Genomic DNA, 13807 nt, shown 5'->3' with positions numbered 1-13807 from the left:
GGAAATGAGAGAGGGAGAGGAAGAGAGAAAACGAAATGAGAGAGGGAGAGAGAGAGAAAAAAATTGAGAGAGAGGAGAGAGAAAAAGAGAGAAATATCATTAAACCTCATGGGAAAAGAGAGAAAGAGAGGGTTAGGTGAGGGAGGGAGAGGAAATGAGTGAGGGAGAGAAAGAAAGAAGGGAAATGAGAGAGGGAGAGGAGAGAGAAAAAGGATTGAGAGAGAGGAGAGAGAAAAAGATCATTAAACCTAATGGGAAAAGAGAGAAAGAGAGGGTCAGGGTGAGGGAGGGAGAGGAAATGAGAGAGGGAGAGAAAAAAAGAAAGCGAAATGAGAGAAGAAGAAGAGAGACGAAAAAATGAGAGGGAGAGGAGAGAGAAAAAGAGAAAAAAATCATTAAATCTAATAGAGAAAGAGAGAGTCAAGGTGAGGGAGGGACGCGAAATGAGAGAGGGAGAGAAAGAGAGAAAGGAAAATGAGAGAGGGAGAGGAGAGAGAAAAAGGAATGAGAGAGAGAGGAGAGAGAAAAAGAGAAAAATCATTAAACCTAATAGAGAAAGAGAGAAGGAGAGGGTTAGGGTGAGGGAGGGAGAGGAAATGAGAGAGGGGGAGAAAGAGAGAAAGGGAAATGAGAGAGGGAGAGGAGAGAGAAAAATGAGAGAAAAAAGAGAAAAATCATTAAACCTAATAGAGAAGAGAGAAAGAGCGGGTGAGGGTGAGAGAGGGAGAGGAAATGAGAGAGGGAGAAAGAGAGAAAGGGAAATAAGAGTGAAAAGGAAATGAGATGGAGAGGAAAGAGAAAAAGAAATATGAGAAAGAGAGGAGAGAGAAAAAGAGATAAAAATCATTAAACCTAATAGGGAAAGAGAGAAAGAGACGGTGAGGGTGAGCGAGGGAGAGGAAATGAGAGAGGGAGAGGAAGAGAGAAAATGAAATGAGAGAGGGAGAGGAGAGAGAAAAAAATTGAGAGAGAGGAGAGAGAAAAGGAGAGAAAGATCATTAAACCTAATGGGAAAAGAGAGAAAGAGAGGGTCAGGGTGAGGGAGGGAGAGGAAATGAGTGAGAGAGAGAAAGAAAGAAAGGGAAATGAGAGAGGGAGAGGAGAGAGAAAAAGGACTGAGAGAGAGAAGACAGAGAAAAATATCATTAAACTTAATGGAAAAAGAGAGAAAGAGAGGGTCAAGGTGAGGGAGGGAGAGGAAATGAGAGAGGGAGAGAAAGAAAGAAAGTGAAATGAGAGAGGGAGAGGAGAGAGAAAAAATGAGAGAGAAAAAGAGAGAAAAATCATTAAATCTAATAGAGAAAGAGGGAAAGAGAGAGTCAAGGAGAGGGAGGGACAATAAATGAGAGAGGAAGAGAAGGAGAGAAAGGGAAATGAGAGAGGGAGAGGAGAGAGAAAAAGGAATGAGAGAGAGAGAGGAGAGAGAAAAAGAGAAAAAATCATTAAACCTAATAGAGAAAGAGAGAAGGAGAGGGTTAGGGTAAGGGAGGGAGAGGAAATGAGAGAGGGGGAGAAAGAGAGAAAGGGAAATGAGAGAGGGAGAGGAGAGAAAAAAAAAATGAGAGAAAAAAGAGAAAAAATCATTAAGCCTAATAGAGAAAGAGAGAAAGAGCGGGTGAGGGTGAGAGAGGGAGAGGAAATGAGAGAGGGAGAAAGAGAGAAAGGGAAATGAGACTGAAAAGGAAATGAGATGGAGAGGAGAGCGAAAAAGAAATATGAGAGAGAGAGAGGAGAGAGAAAAAGAGATAAAAATCATTAAACCTAATACGGAAACAGAGAAAGAGAGGGTACCCTAGCACCTGCTACATAGTATCATAGTACTGGGTACTTGGTACTATGATACTAGAGTACTAGGTGCTAGATACTAAGATGCTATGATATTATGTGCTAAGTACTCAGTACTAGATACTAAATACTAGTGTTCTATGATACTATATGCTAGGTCATAGAAAAAGAGAGAGATAGAAGGAGAGGATAACAATCTAAGAAAAGAGAAGAATGATAACAAAAACAAATTGTTTGTTGTAACATAGAAAAAATGGAAAACGAAGAAGGCCCTGTTGTTCAGGATCGCGAGGCGTATCTTAATTAGTATGTCCCATGTCCTTGCTTTCAATGCAAGCTGGCAATTAGACGAGAACATCGATTGTCTATAGAACACATACGATAATTTGGCGAGTTTCAATCTGAGATCATTGATCAGGAGATTGCGAATTTTCAGCAAATGGTAATTTAAAGTTAATATCAATCATGTATTGTACTTGCAAGCTAATTGAATACCATATACAATAAGATTGGGTCTCATTGGCAAGTTTTCTATCCAGGGAGGTAATGTCTCATCCCAAGGAGGAGTGCACCCTTTGCGGCCAATTAGAAGAGTACGTGGACATGCGATGGATGGAGTACAGGAGCCAATACACCACTTGCAAGACCAATCTATACCGTCAATGCGAGAGGAGACAGGCGACCTTCCAGACCTACCTACAATCTTGGAGCCTGAGATGGAGGCAATGATCGATGCATTGATTCCCATGGATGTCGAGACTTCTGATCCGCTTAGAGAGGAAGCATCCATACCATTATATGATGGGTGTTGAGTATCTCGGCTGAAGACACTGCTTGCACTCTTAAGTGTGCAAGCAAAATATGGGTGGAGTGATAGAGTGTGACCGAGTTGTTCAGGTATCTTGTACATATGATTCATTGATTTTTTTTCGGCACTATTATTACAAACATTTGTACTTTTTCAAGTATTTATGATTTTTTTTAGGTTATTGAAATATCATATATTACCACCTGCAAATACCATACCTGAGTCTCGTGATGATGCATGACATGTTTTACAAAAGCTTGGCATGGACTACAATAACATCCATGCATGTATCAACGATTGCATATTGTTTCGAGGAGAATACGAGACTATGGAGACATGTCCAAAGTGTGAAGCTCACAGGTATTGACAAGACTTGCAAGGGCAAACCATCACTCAAAAAGTTCTCAGACACTTTTTGCTTATCCCCTGCATAAACTACATGTTTCTACATCCGGCATGGCGAGCTTGACAACATGGCATGCACAGAATAGGTCCACGGATGGAGTTCAATGAATATCAACGGATTCATGCGCATGGAGCCACATTGACTCTACTTTCCCAGGATTTGCTCGAGAGCCAAGGAATCTTTGGCTTGGTCTTGCAATGGATGGTGTCAACCCATTCAGTCTATGCTCAACTTCTTACAGTGTGTAGCCTATAGTCCTTGTCAATTACAGTATCCCTCCATGGCTTTCTATGAAGAAAGGACATCTCATCCTTAGCTTACTTGTCCCCGCCTACTACAAAGTCAAAAATATGGACCCGTATTTTGTGAGAGGAGGGGGTCACTGTGCAAGATATGAGCAAGCGCGATGGTCGGCGGCAGTCAGCCAATATTTGAGCCATTTTCATGTGGATGATACATGACTTTCCGGGATTCATAGAGTACTCAGGTGAGCAAGCCTCCGTTCTCGTTGGTAATATCTATATTTTATCTCGTTCAAGCAAGTATTCACTGGGTCGTGGTGTTGGAACAGGTTTGGTTAGTGCAGGTTATCATACATGTCCATTATGCGTGCCACAGTTAGACTCCCGAAGGTCACAAACCATGAAGAAGATGGTATATCAAGGACACACTGCTTTCTTGACAGAGGATCATGAACTCAGGGAAGGTTTCCTTGGACGACCTCCAACACATATGAACGTCGCAAGCTGGTACAAGCTGAAAATGGTCCACGCGGAATCACATCCAAACGGAATGCGGTGGTTCTCAGTTTTCTACGAGTTGCCATATTGGACCCACTTATAGGTCAACCACTTGTTGGATCCCATGCATATTTTCAAGAATGTGGATAGCTTGCTATGGGACCATATCACAAGAAAGAGAGACATTATAGGGGCACGAATGGATTTGAAGGAGGTAGGTAAGATGGAGGCGCTTTGGCCACAGTCGAGTGCTGATCGTCGCGTGCACCTTCCTCACGCTCCTTGGGTTTTGTCCACTAAATAAGAGTGCATTGTGAAGCAAGTAATCAAGTCTATCCACACTCCGATGGGTATGCTCATGATACAAATCCACCTTCTTGTGCATCTTGTAGATGAAGTGGAGATTGCTGGACCTATCCATATGCGATGGATATTCTTCTTGGAGCACTTCATGAAAACCTTGAGAGGCTTTGTGCAACAACGAACTCGGCCAGAAGGTAGCATGCTTGAACGTTGGTTAGTGTCTGAGGTGCTAGTGCATATTTCACAATGGCTACCAATGGTGGATCCAGACATGAAATGCTATTCGCTGAAGGACGATGATAGACTGACTGGAGATGTGGTGGTTGGAAATGGGGTAGAAAAAAGAATGGATACCTCAATGGAGGAGAAGGTGAATCGCTTTTGAATGTTGCACCATGCCTCTATGGAGACGTGGCTCGCCAAGTACCAGATTACAAGGCAAGATCAAGAGGAAGCGCAAGTGGAATTTCAACGTAGTACGCGTCATCGACCGATTTGATACGCCAAAGGCATGAAGGAGATGCCGCGGTTCATGTCAACATGATGGTTGCATGGAGCTTTGACCGCAGCATTTTGCAAAGGGACAGAGGTCTCAATGGAGGAGTGGGAATTCTCGAGGGGATGTAGTCCAAAGGTGATGAGGGGTTTAGAGTTTGTCATATCTAAATTTTATATGCGATATCTAATTCGAGTGTTTCAATATACAGTAAAAAATATATAGTGCAGCATGGTCGCGCGGATGGCATTTTCACATGGAGCGTATTGATAAAATGCGCTACACAATGGAATGTGGTATCATTGCAAGGTTCGAGCAAGAGGGCCGGCGATGAGCAACGGATCCAAACACGGTTGTGGATGAGATGGAGTATTTTGGGAACTTGCAAAGTATTGTTATGGTGAATTACCGTAGCTTCTTCATGATATTATTTGATGTGTAGTGGTTCAAAGTGGTACTTGGAGGAGCTAGAGCAACAGTTTGACGAGGTCCATCTGGATTTCTCAAAATCGATTCCGAAAAAAAATGGACGGATTGTACAACACCTTTGTGTTGCCGGCCCATTGTGAACAGGTGCATGGACTCATTTATTTGCTAATTGTATTACGACATGGTTTATGTCACAATGGTTTGCACTCTCTTGTACATGTTTGTGAACAGTTAATCTTGTATCCAAACCCCCAACAACCTCGATGGTGGTATGTTATACCTTCAACTCTCTTAAGTGCAAGAGTATATGATCAAAGCGATGTTCTGAGCATAGATGAAAATAATATGTAAATAGAGGGGTCGATATTGCAAGGGGTGGAGGCCGTCGAAAGCTTGGAGCTAGCATCGGCTAACAATGATGGAAATACAGGAGTCCAAGAATTCTTTGAGAACGAGGTTGACTCATCCTTTTGTGGTGACATGTCTATCGACCTTCCAGTGTATGTGGAGTTGTGTCAAGAGATTGGCATGGGACCATAGGATATTTCATACTTGGAGTATCCACTTACTCAATTCGTTGACCAATCTCTTATAAGAGTACATAATATATGCATTTTGAGTGAGATTTTTTTTAAATGATTTATATTACTGTGCTTTGTATGATTTAAATTGATTATTCTAACATCATTTTTTTTCTTTTAAGTGACATTTTCAGGATGAGTTGAGGGATGAGCGATGAGGAGTTATAAGACATCTTCACACGCATGTCTCCAGATTAGATCACGAGATTCAGAGATATGGCAAACCAGGAGTTGTCTCGGTGTTCGTCAGGGCGCTCTACTAGATCTACTTCAATGCGATTGGATACTTCGGCTTCGAGCAGATGAGCTCGATGCTCCAGACTTGGGCCAGAGGGAGAGAGTGTTTCGGGGTTAGGGGGATGCTGTAGATATACAGAGGCAGTGAGCCCGCGGTCGATATGGGATGCAGGTGGGAATCGCTCTTGTGGCTCTTCTAGGAAGCGTGGCTTAGGCTCAGGTGGATGTTGTGGAGGCACGGACGCGGTGTCTCCGTCTCATCGTTCAGCTAGAGCTTTGCACCTCAGGGATTTGTCACATCTATGGGGATGTCTACTCCAGTTATTCCGGATTTTGCTCAGCCGTCAGCAGGTGGCACCCGTGTGGGTGCCACTCAGAGAGATATTATCCCGGTTGGTACACCAGATGCACAGGGGTCTCTTGGATATGCCCAGGAGCATGGATGCAGATGGAAGAGCACCCATCTTAGGTAGACTCCAAGGGGATATGGATATCTAGTCGATAGTAGGTCAGGAGCCATCATCATGAATGATGAGGGGAGGAGGGTAATGGCTCACATGAGAGAGTTGTGCCAACAAGTTTTTCGGCACAACGTCTTGGATCATTGGAAGAACATACCGGAGGGGAGCAAGGAATACATAGTAGCATCCTTGCACGAGGAGTTTTCGGTGCCAGCCTCAGTAAATAGATTCTCTATGGGCTGGATAATGGATTGCATGCGTGCATACATGTCACACAGAGAATCCAACGCACACAAGGTGTCAAGATTGTGGGAGAAAAGGAATGAGTCTCACTTGTAGCTTTCTTGCTTGCACAATGGGGAAATACACACACAGGTGGAGGCTGAAAACAATTTTCTTCTTCTTAGTTGTGTAAGCCAAAAAGAACTCTAGTATAAAGAAATACAAGAACCCTATATATGGGTCTCAAACCAAACTCAACTAACTAAGGTGGCATACTAACTGAGCCACGAACTAGAGTAGATAAGGATAACTATCATCTAGCCATTATTCATGGGCGGTGTACCAACCGCATCTGCAACTAATAAGTCAGTGACATAAATGCATAACGGTCACCTTGGCATACCACGAGTGGAGCTCGATATCTCAACACTCCCCCTCGAGGTCAATCCCAATTCCTGCACACCAAGCAGGTCTCTGAACTTGCGCAGCTTCTCTACGCCCAATGCCTTCGTAAATATGTCAACTACTTGATCCTCTGTGCTGACATAAACTAGATCAATAAGACCTAGTAAAACCCTCTCCCACACATAGTGATAATGCACCTCAATGTGCTTTGTTCTAGCATGATAGACTGGGTTATTTGCCAAGTGTATACTACTCATGTTGTCACAATAAATGACAACTGGCCCATCTGTAGGAGGCTGATGCATATCATAAAGTAGCTTATGCAGCCAAGCTACCTCACATGCAGCCATTGCTGCGCCCCTATACTCAGCCTCTGTGCTCAACAAGGCAACTGTAGGCTATTTCTTGCTGCTCCAAGTGACTGCAGCACTCCCAAAAGAGAACACATATCCACTGGTAGATAGTCTATTAGAAATACTACCAGCCCAATCAACATCAATGTATCCATGCAACTGTATCTGAATCCCAGTCTCATAAAATAGTCCATACTGCAATGTGGACTTCACATACCTGAGTATGCATCTAGCCGTATCCAAATGCGGTTTCCTTGGAGTCTGCATAAACTGACTTACCAATCCAACAGCATAGCTCAAATCTGGCCTGGTAATAGTTATATAAATCAAACTTCCTACTATGCACCTGTACATAGTAGGGTCTTCTAGAAGCTCACCTGCATCTGCGCTCAATTTTACATTCTGCTCCAAAGAAACTGAAATAGGCTTACAGCCTGTCATCCCATATTTGGACAGCATGTCCAATCCATACTGCCTCTGCAAGAGCCATATCCCACTTGGTGATCTAATCACCTCAATGCCCAAGAAATAACGCAACTCTCCCAAATCCTTCATCTCAAACTTCTGCTTCAATAGCATTTTCACATGAAGGATATCTTCATCACTATCACCTGTCATAATCAAATCATCAACATAAATGACAAGTAGCATAATGCCTTTCTCTGTTTTTCTCACATAAAGTGAGAAATCTGCCTTGGAAATCTGAAAGCCAATAGTGACAAGATACTGTCCTATCTTGTCAGACCATGCTCTAGGTGCTTGTTTCAAGCCATACAAGGCTTTCTTTAACCTGCAAACAAACTCAAGATGAACAGCATGCACATAACCTGGTGGCTGCTCCATATATACCTCTTCTTGCAAATCGTCATGCAATAAGGCATTCTTTACATCCATCTGATGTAAAGACCATCCCTTTGATGCAGCCGTAGCAATGACTGCTCTTACGGTTGCCATCCTTGCAACCGAACTGAATGTTTCTTCATAATCAATGCCATATTTTTATGCATACCCCTTGACTACTAATCTTGCCTTGTATCTATTCACAGAACCATCTGCATTGTGTTTCAACTTATAAACCCACTTACAACCAATTGCATTCTTATCTTTAGGCAAAAGTACCAATTCCCATATAGCATTTACTTCCAAGGCATCCATTTCTTCATACATGGCTTTCTCCCATTTTTCTTTTCCCATGGCTTGCTCAAAAGAAGTGGGTTCTGGTTCCTGTATCACTTTGACCATATATGTATAGTGAATGGCTGTAAATCCATCATATTTCAACCTATCCACAGGATACCTAGCTCTAGTAGACCTGCGCAAAGTAGGTTCACTCTCAGATGCTCTCAAAACATCCCTAGTCTTCCTTACTCCAGGTGTAACAATAGAAGGAATACCCAACTCATCATCAATGCTCTGTTCTGAGCCACTGGATTCACCATCCACATAAGAGTGACCTGCATTCACATCAAACATGGGTTGATCTACCTTCTCTTTTCCTTTTCGTGATACCTACATACCACTATTTGCATTGCTTTGAGAAGATTCTCCTGATCTCAATCTGCCTGTCCATGGCGAAGAATGTGAACCACTGCTAGAGGACGCTCCAGGTCCACTAATATCTTGTGACTGCTGTTGTGAATTCTGTGCAGTATTACCATTTTGTGCATCTACATTATCAATCACATTTACTGGTTTATACCAGCTACTCATCTCATAAAAAACAGTATCTCTGCTCACTATAAACTTACGAGTAGAAGGGTTATAGCATCTATACCCTTTTTGCTGCAGAGAATAACCAATAAAGATGCACTCCTCAGCTTTTGGATCCAACTTGGATCTCAATTCATCTGGCACATGAACATAGGCAATGCAAGCAAAAAATTTCAAATGAGAAATATCTGGTTTCCTACCAATATACCTCTCCTCTGGAGTCATGCCATGTATTGCTGCAGTGGGAGTCGTGTTCATTATGTAGACTGCTCTAGCAACTGTCTCAGCCCAGTGAAAATCTGGCAGGTCTTTTTCATTGAGCATGGCACGAGATACCTCTCCAATATGTCTGTTTTTTCTTTCTGCAATTCCATTTTGCTGTGGGATATGACTACATGAATATTGTTGCTTTATGCCATGCTCCTGCAAGAACCTTGCAAACTCATTTGAGAGGTACTCTCCCCCTCCATCTGACCTTAGGTATTTTATTTGCAGCCTTTTCTTTTTCAACCATAGCTTTAAGAGTTTTGAAATGCCCAAAAACTTCACTTTTCTTTTTCATAAAATACACCCAAACTTTTCTGCTATAGTCATCAATAAAAGTGACAAAATAATGACATCCTCCAAGAGATGCAGCTTTAGTAGTCCACACATCAGAGTGGATTAATTCCAATGGCTTCTTACTCTCTTGAACATGTCTAGGAAATGGTTTCCTTGCCTGTTTTTCAAACTGACAGGCTTCACATACCTTATGCATTTCTGCAACCTTGAATTTAAGCAATCCTGCAACAATATTTTGGGCTTGCATTGCTTTAAGTCGCTATACATTAACATGACCAATGTGTTTATGCCAGATATCAATATCTGCAACTACACCGGTCCCATCTGCAAACATTGCTGCACTCAATTCAGGCATGTCTGCATCCAACGTAAACATTCTGCCCTTCTTCTTTCCTTTTTCTATCAAGTGACCTTTATTTTTCATATCCTCAACAAAGCATCCATGAGAATTAAATCTGACCTGCATGCCCTGCTCAACCATTGGACCAACAGAAACCAGGTTCTTGGTGATATTCGAGACATGAAATACATCCGACAGGTATTTGTTTTTCTCATCCTGCATAGACAAAGGAATTTTTCCAATTTGCACAATAGGATGTGCAATATCATCACCAGTCTCCACAAATCCTGGTTTTTCCATTTTCCTTGCATCCTGCATCCATTTTGCATGACCTGTCATGTGGTTTGATGCACCTGAGTCAACATACCACACATCATTGCTTTCTTTTGCACTTGTCACAGAATTGGTCATGTGCTGTACCATAAACAAATGCTCATTTCTATCATCACCCTGTCTACTAGAAGATACATAATTCCCTTGTTGCAATTTTCCATTCATGATGTCATTTTGCTTTTTATAGTAGTCTTTAGCCATATGACCCATTTTACCACAGTAGTAGCATTCAACATTGCTGTTTGCATTTTGGCCTCTTTGCCATCCACCACGACCTCTTTGGCTCCCCCTGCCTCTAGAGTTACCACGTCCTCCTCCATAGGACTGGTTTTCTTGAGTTTGCTGCATATTTTGATTTCTACCACGGCCTCCAGATCGGCCTCCTCTACCTTTGCCTCTACGTCTTCTAGCATTTGAGTAGAAGGCAACTTCTTTTGAAGTTCCTCATGAAGAAGATACACCACCATTTCTCTGCTCCTCAGAAATTAGAAGAGCAATCAACTCCTCAAAATCAGAAAATCTTTCGCGGATGGAAATCGATATTCGGAACTATGAATAATCCTTTCCTAGACCATTCAAGGTCGCATAAACTAAATCATCATCTTCCACTGGCGATTGAATGGAAGCAAGTGCATCTGCAATCTTCTTCACCTTCATGTGGTAGTCATTGATGCTCATACTTTCTCTTTGCACATTGTGCAACTCTTGCTTGAGCTGCATTTTCCTAGCTTGCATATTTGTGCTATACCTTTTTGACAAAGTATCCCATGCCTCCTTTGGCGTACTTGCATCCTGAATATGCACAATCATAGAGTCTGAAATGCTGATAGACAGCTAGTACATAACTTTCCTGGCTCTCTCATGCCATCCTTTAAATGCCTGCATTTGCTATTGATTGGGAACATCAGGAAGAACTGGTTCTTCTTCATTTCCTACAACGAATTCCCAATATCCTTTTCCCATAAGGAAATTCGTCATTCTAAACTTCCATGCTTGGAAGTTGTTTTTGTCAAGCTTTTCAGTGACAATCTGTGAAAGAGAATCAAACGCCATTACAGAATACTGCAAAAAATTCTGTCACTGCAAAAAGCACAGCTTCAGCCTTACAAGGGCAAATCTGCAAAACTGACGAAAGTGGTATTTGACCACACAGTCACTTCTTAGTGACGATTTTGCATCAACAGGCAACAAGGATGACTCTGTAACTCCCAATGTCTTTGCGCACAGGCATACGATGCAATTTCTACAGAAACTTTTCACCGACCTATAGAACAGTGGTCGCACAGCAAAAAACAGGGCCTTTTCTTGAGTACTTGTGAAAAACTTCCGCCTCCAAAACAGGCCCCGAAATGGCCTGAAATTAGAAAAACAGGGCAACCTATGGCTAAAGCCTTATCCCGCAACATATACTGCCCTCTTGCTACACTACGAAGGGCGTCTCAATCTGAGACAATGCACTCTTGCACTTTCCGGCTGTGCTACCTGCAGAGACTTGCTCCCAAAACAGAAAAATGAAAGCAACACTGGTCCTCTTACCAGAACACCACGAACTTGGTTTGCTTTCTTGAGCTCCTTACCACGAACAAGGCTCTGATACCATGTCAAGATTGTGGGAGAAAAGGAGGGAGTCTCACTTGTAGCTTTCTTGCTTGCACAATGGGGGAATACACACACAAATGGAGGCTGAAAATAGTTTTCCTCTTCTTAGTTGTGTAAGCCAAAAAGAACTCTAGTACAAAGAAATAGAAGAACCCTATATATGGGTCTCAAACCAAACTTAACTAACTAAGGTGGCATAACTGAGCCACGAACTAGAGTACATAAGGATAGTTGTCATCTAGCTATTATTCATGGGCGGTGTACCAACCGCATCTGCAACTAACAAGTCGGTGACATAAATGCACAACGGTCACCCTGGCATACCACGAGTGGAGCTCGATATCTCAACACAAGGCAATCAAGAGTGGAGCTGCAAAGCCCGAGTGGTTAGATGCAGAGGGCTGGCAACGACTGAGGAAGGAGGCTACAGATTCTCCAGGACATTAGAGTTAGCAACGCGAGGCGACGAGGGCACGACTCGAGGCCATAGTGGTCCATCATCTTAGGAGTGACGGCCACAGGACATATTTGGAGGACTTTGTAAGTTTTTCTTTTGTTTTGCTTGTTTATTTTTTTGCAATATTCTTTGTACTGACAATCATGTTTCTAACAGTTAGCATTTTGTTTTCTTTGCAGCACTCCATTATAAATCGCAATCCGACTGGCCTTGAGACTCGATATGCAGAGAGGCATGGTCTCACTTTATTGATCGACTGATTGTATGGACGCCACGGCCCTCTAAGTCACTCATCTTTCTTATTTGTAGTTACCATGTTTAATTAGAATGCATTATTGTATGGTAGATTGATGTGTTGTTTTTTTTTCTGTAGAGTCCGTTGTCAAAGGATTTGTGAAAGCAATGTCGTATCCACAGAGGACCTTATCTAATTTCAGGATAGAAGGTCAATAGTGGCGGCCTCCACAAAGGATCATATTTACATTCCAACAACTCTTCAGAAGACTGATGAGACAAACAACCTATTAGCTTAATAACTCCCTCTTTTACATCAGAGAAGCTGAACTCTGTTATAACAGCTTGTTCTTTTGATTCAGACAGGTAATTATTGACTATATTCACATCCATGGCCTTTGAGAATCCTTTGAAAAGTTTTGAATCCTATAGAAAATCTTCATTGTGACGGAAGGAACTCCAGTGCTATATGAAATACACTCTTACAAGCAAGATGTGAAGGTTTAAGCAAGTCATATAATCAGAGTATCAAGCTGAATTCTCCTTGCTCTTAACATGATTTGAGTAAGAATTTCAAGTAGTAGAATTGAGCATGACTTTCAATCTAAACTGCTGGCACAGCTACCTTATTAACAATGTTATACCATAAAATTTTGAATGCAGCCCTTCTCTCTAACGTCCATCACTGTCACCTTTGCATAGAAGGGAAGTATTAACGCCATTCGTTTAGTCCAAGTATGCAAAATTTGTTGTTGGTCACTGTCAATAGCATGGAGAACAGCATAATATTCATCATTGTCTACTTCATGCCGATCAGTATTCTGAGATACCACCCTTCATCCTTCAAACTCTTTCACCATCGTCTTTCCTTCTTCTGTGCTTCCGAGTCTTTGACTTGTGCACAAATTCTTCTTATGATTTTCGATGGTAGAGGATTTTCCTTCGCTTACATTGTAAGCATGGCACTCGAATAGGTCAGGCTAGTTGTAGAATTCGAGCACAAATCTTCGACGTAGTGGAGTGAGACGAGAGCGAGACAATGTGTCTCAGGATGAACAGATTGATGATGTTGCAGTAGTGACAGGAGAGGTGATGCGGCGTGTGGCTGACATGACGATAATGCTCTGAAGACCCCCTCCTTTAGTCTTCTCCATCTTCATAAGCAAAGCATCGGCTGTAGATTTCTCTTTGTCGTCCCATCATCCGCAAGTTTTGTCGGGCATATAGGGCTCTCGTGGTGACGACCAGTAGGTGAGAAAAACCTATGAAGGCACCGCGGCTATGGAGGGTGCTGGTATGTTGCAGTCACCTTCACCTCTACGTCAACTCGTGCCATCTGACATGATG

General features: G+C 42.3%; 1 pseudogene; it reads left to right on the top strand.

Moving 5' to 3' along the window:
• LOC148010064 (uncharacterized) overlaps positions 1-13588 on the top strand; it is a 99256-nt pseudogene extending 85668 nt beyond the window's left edge.
• The last annotated feature ends 219 nt before the right edge of the window (positions 13589-13807 follow it).

Source organism: Lygodium microphyllum, chromosome 30, assembly GCF_053477565.2.
Source record: "Lygodium microphyllum isolate KBCC chromosome 30, Lygodium_microphyllum_v1.1.10, whole genome shotgun sequence".
NCBI lineage: Eukaryota > Viridiplantae > Streptophyta > Polypodiopsida > Schizaeales > Lygodiaceae > Lygodium > Lygodium microphyllum.
This window is presented reverse-complemented; position numbering and strand designations above follow the sequence as displayed.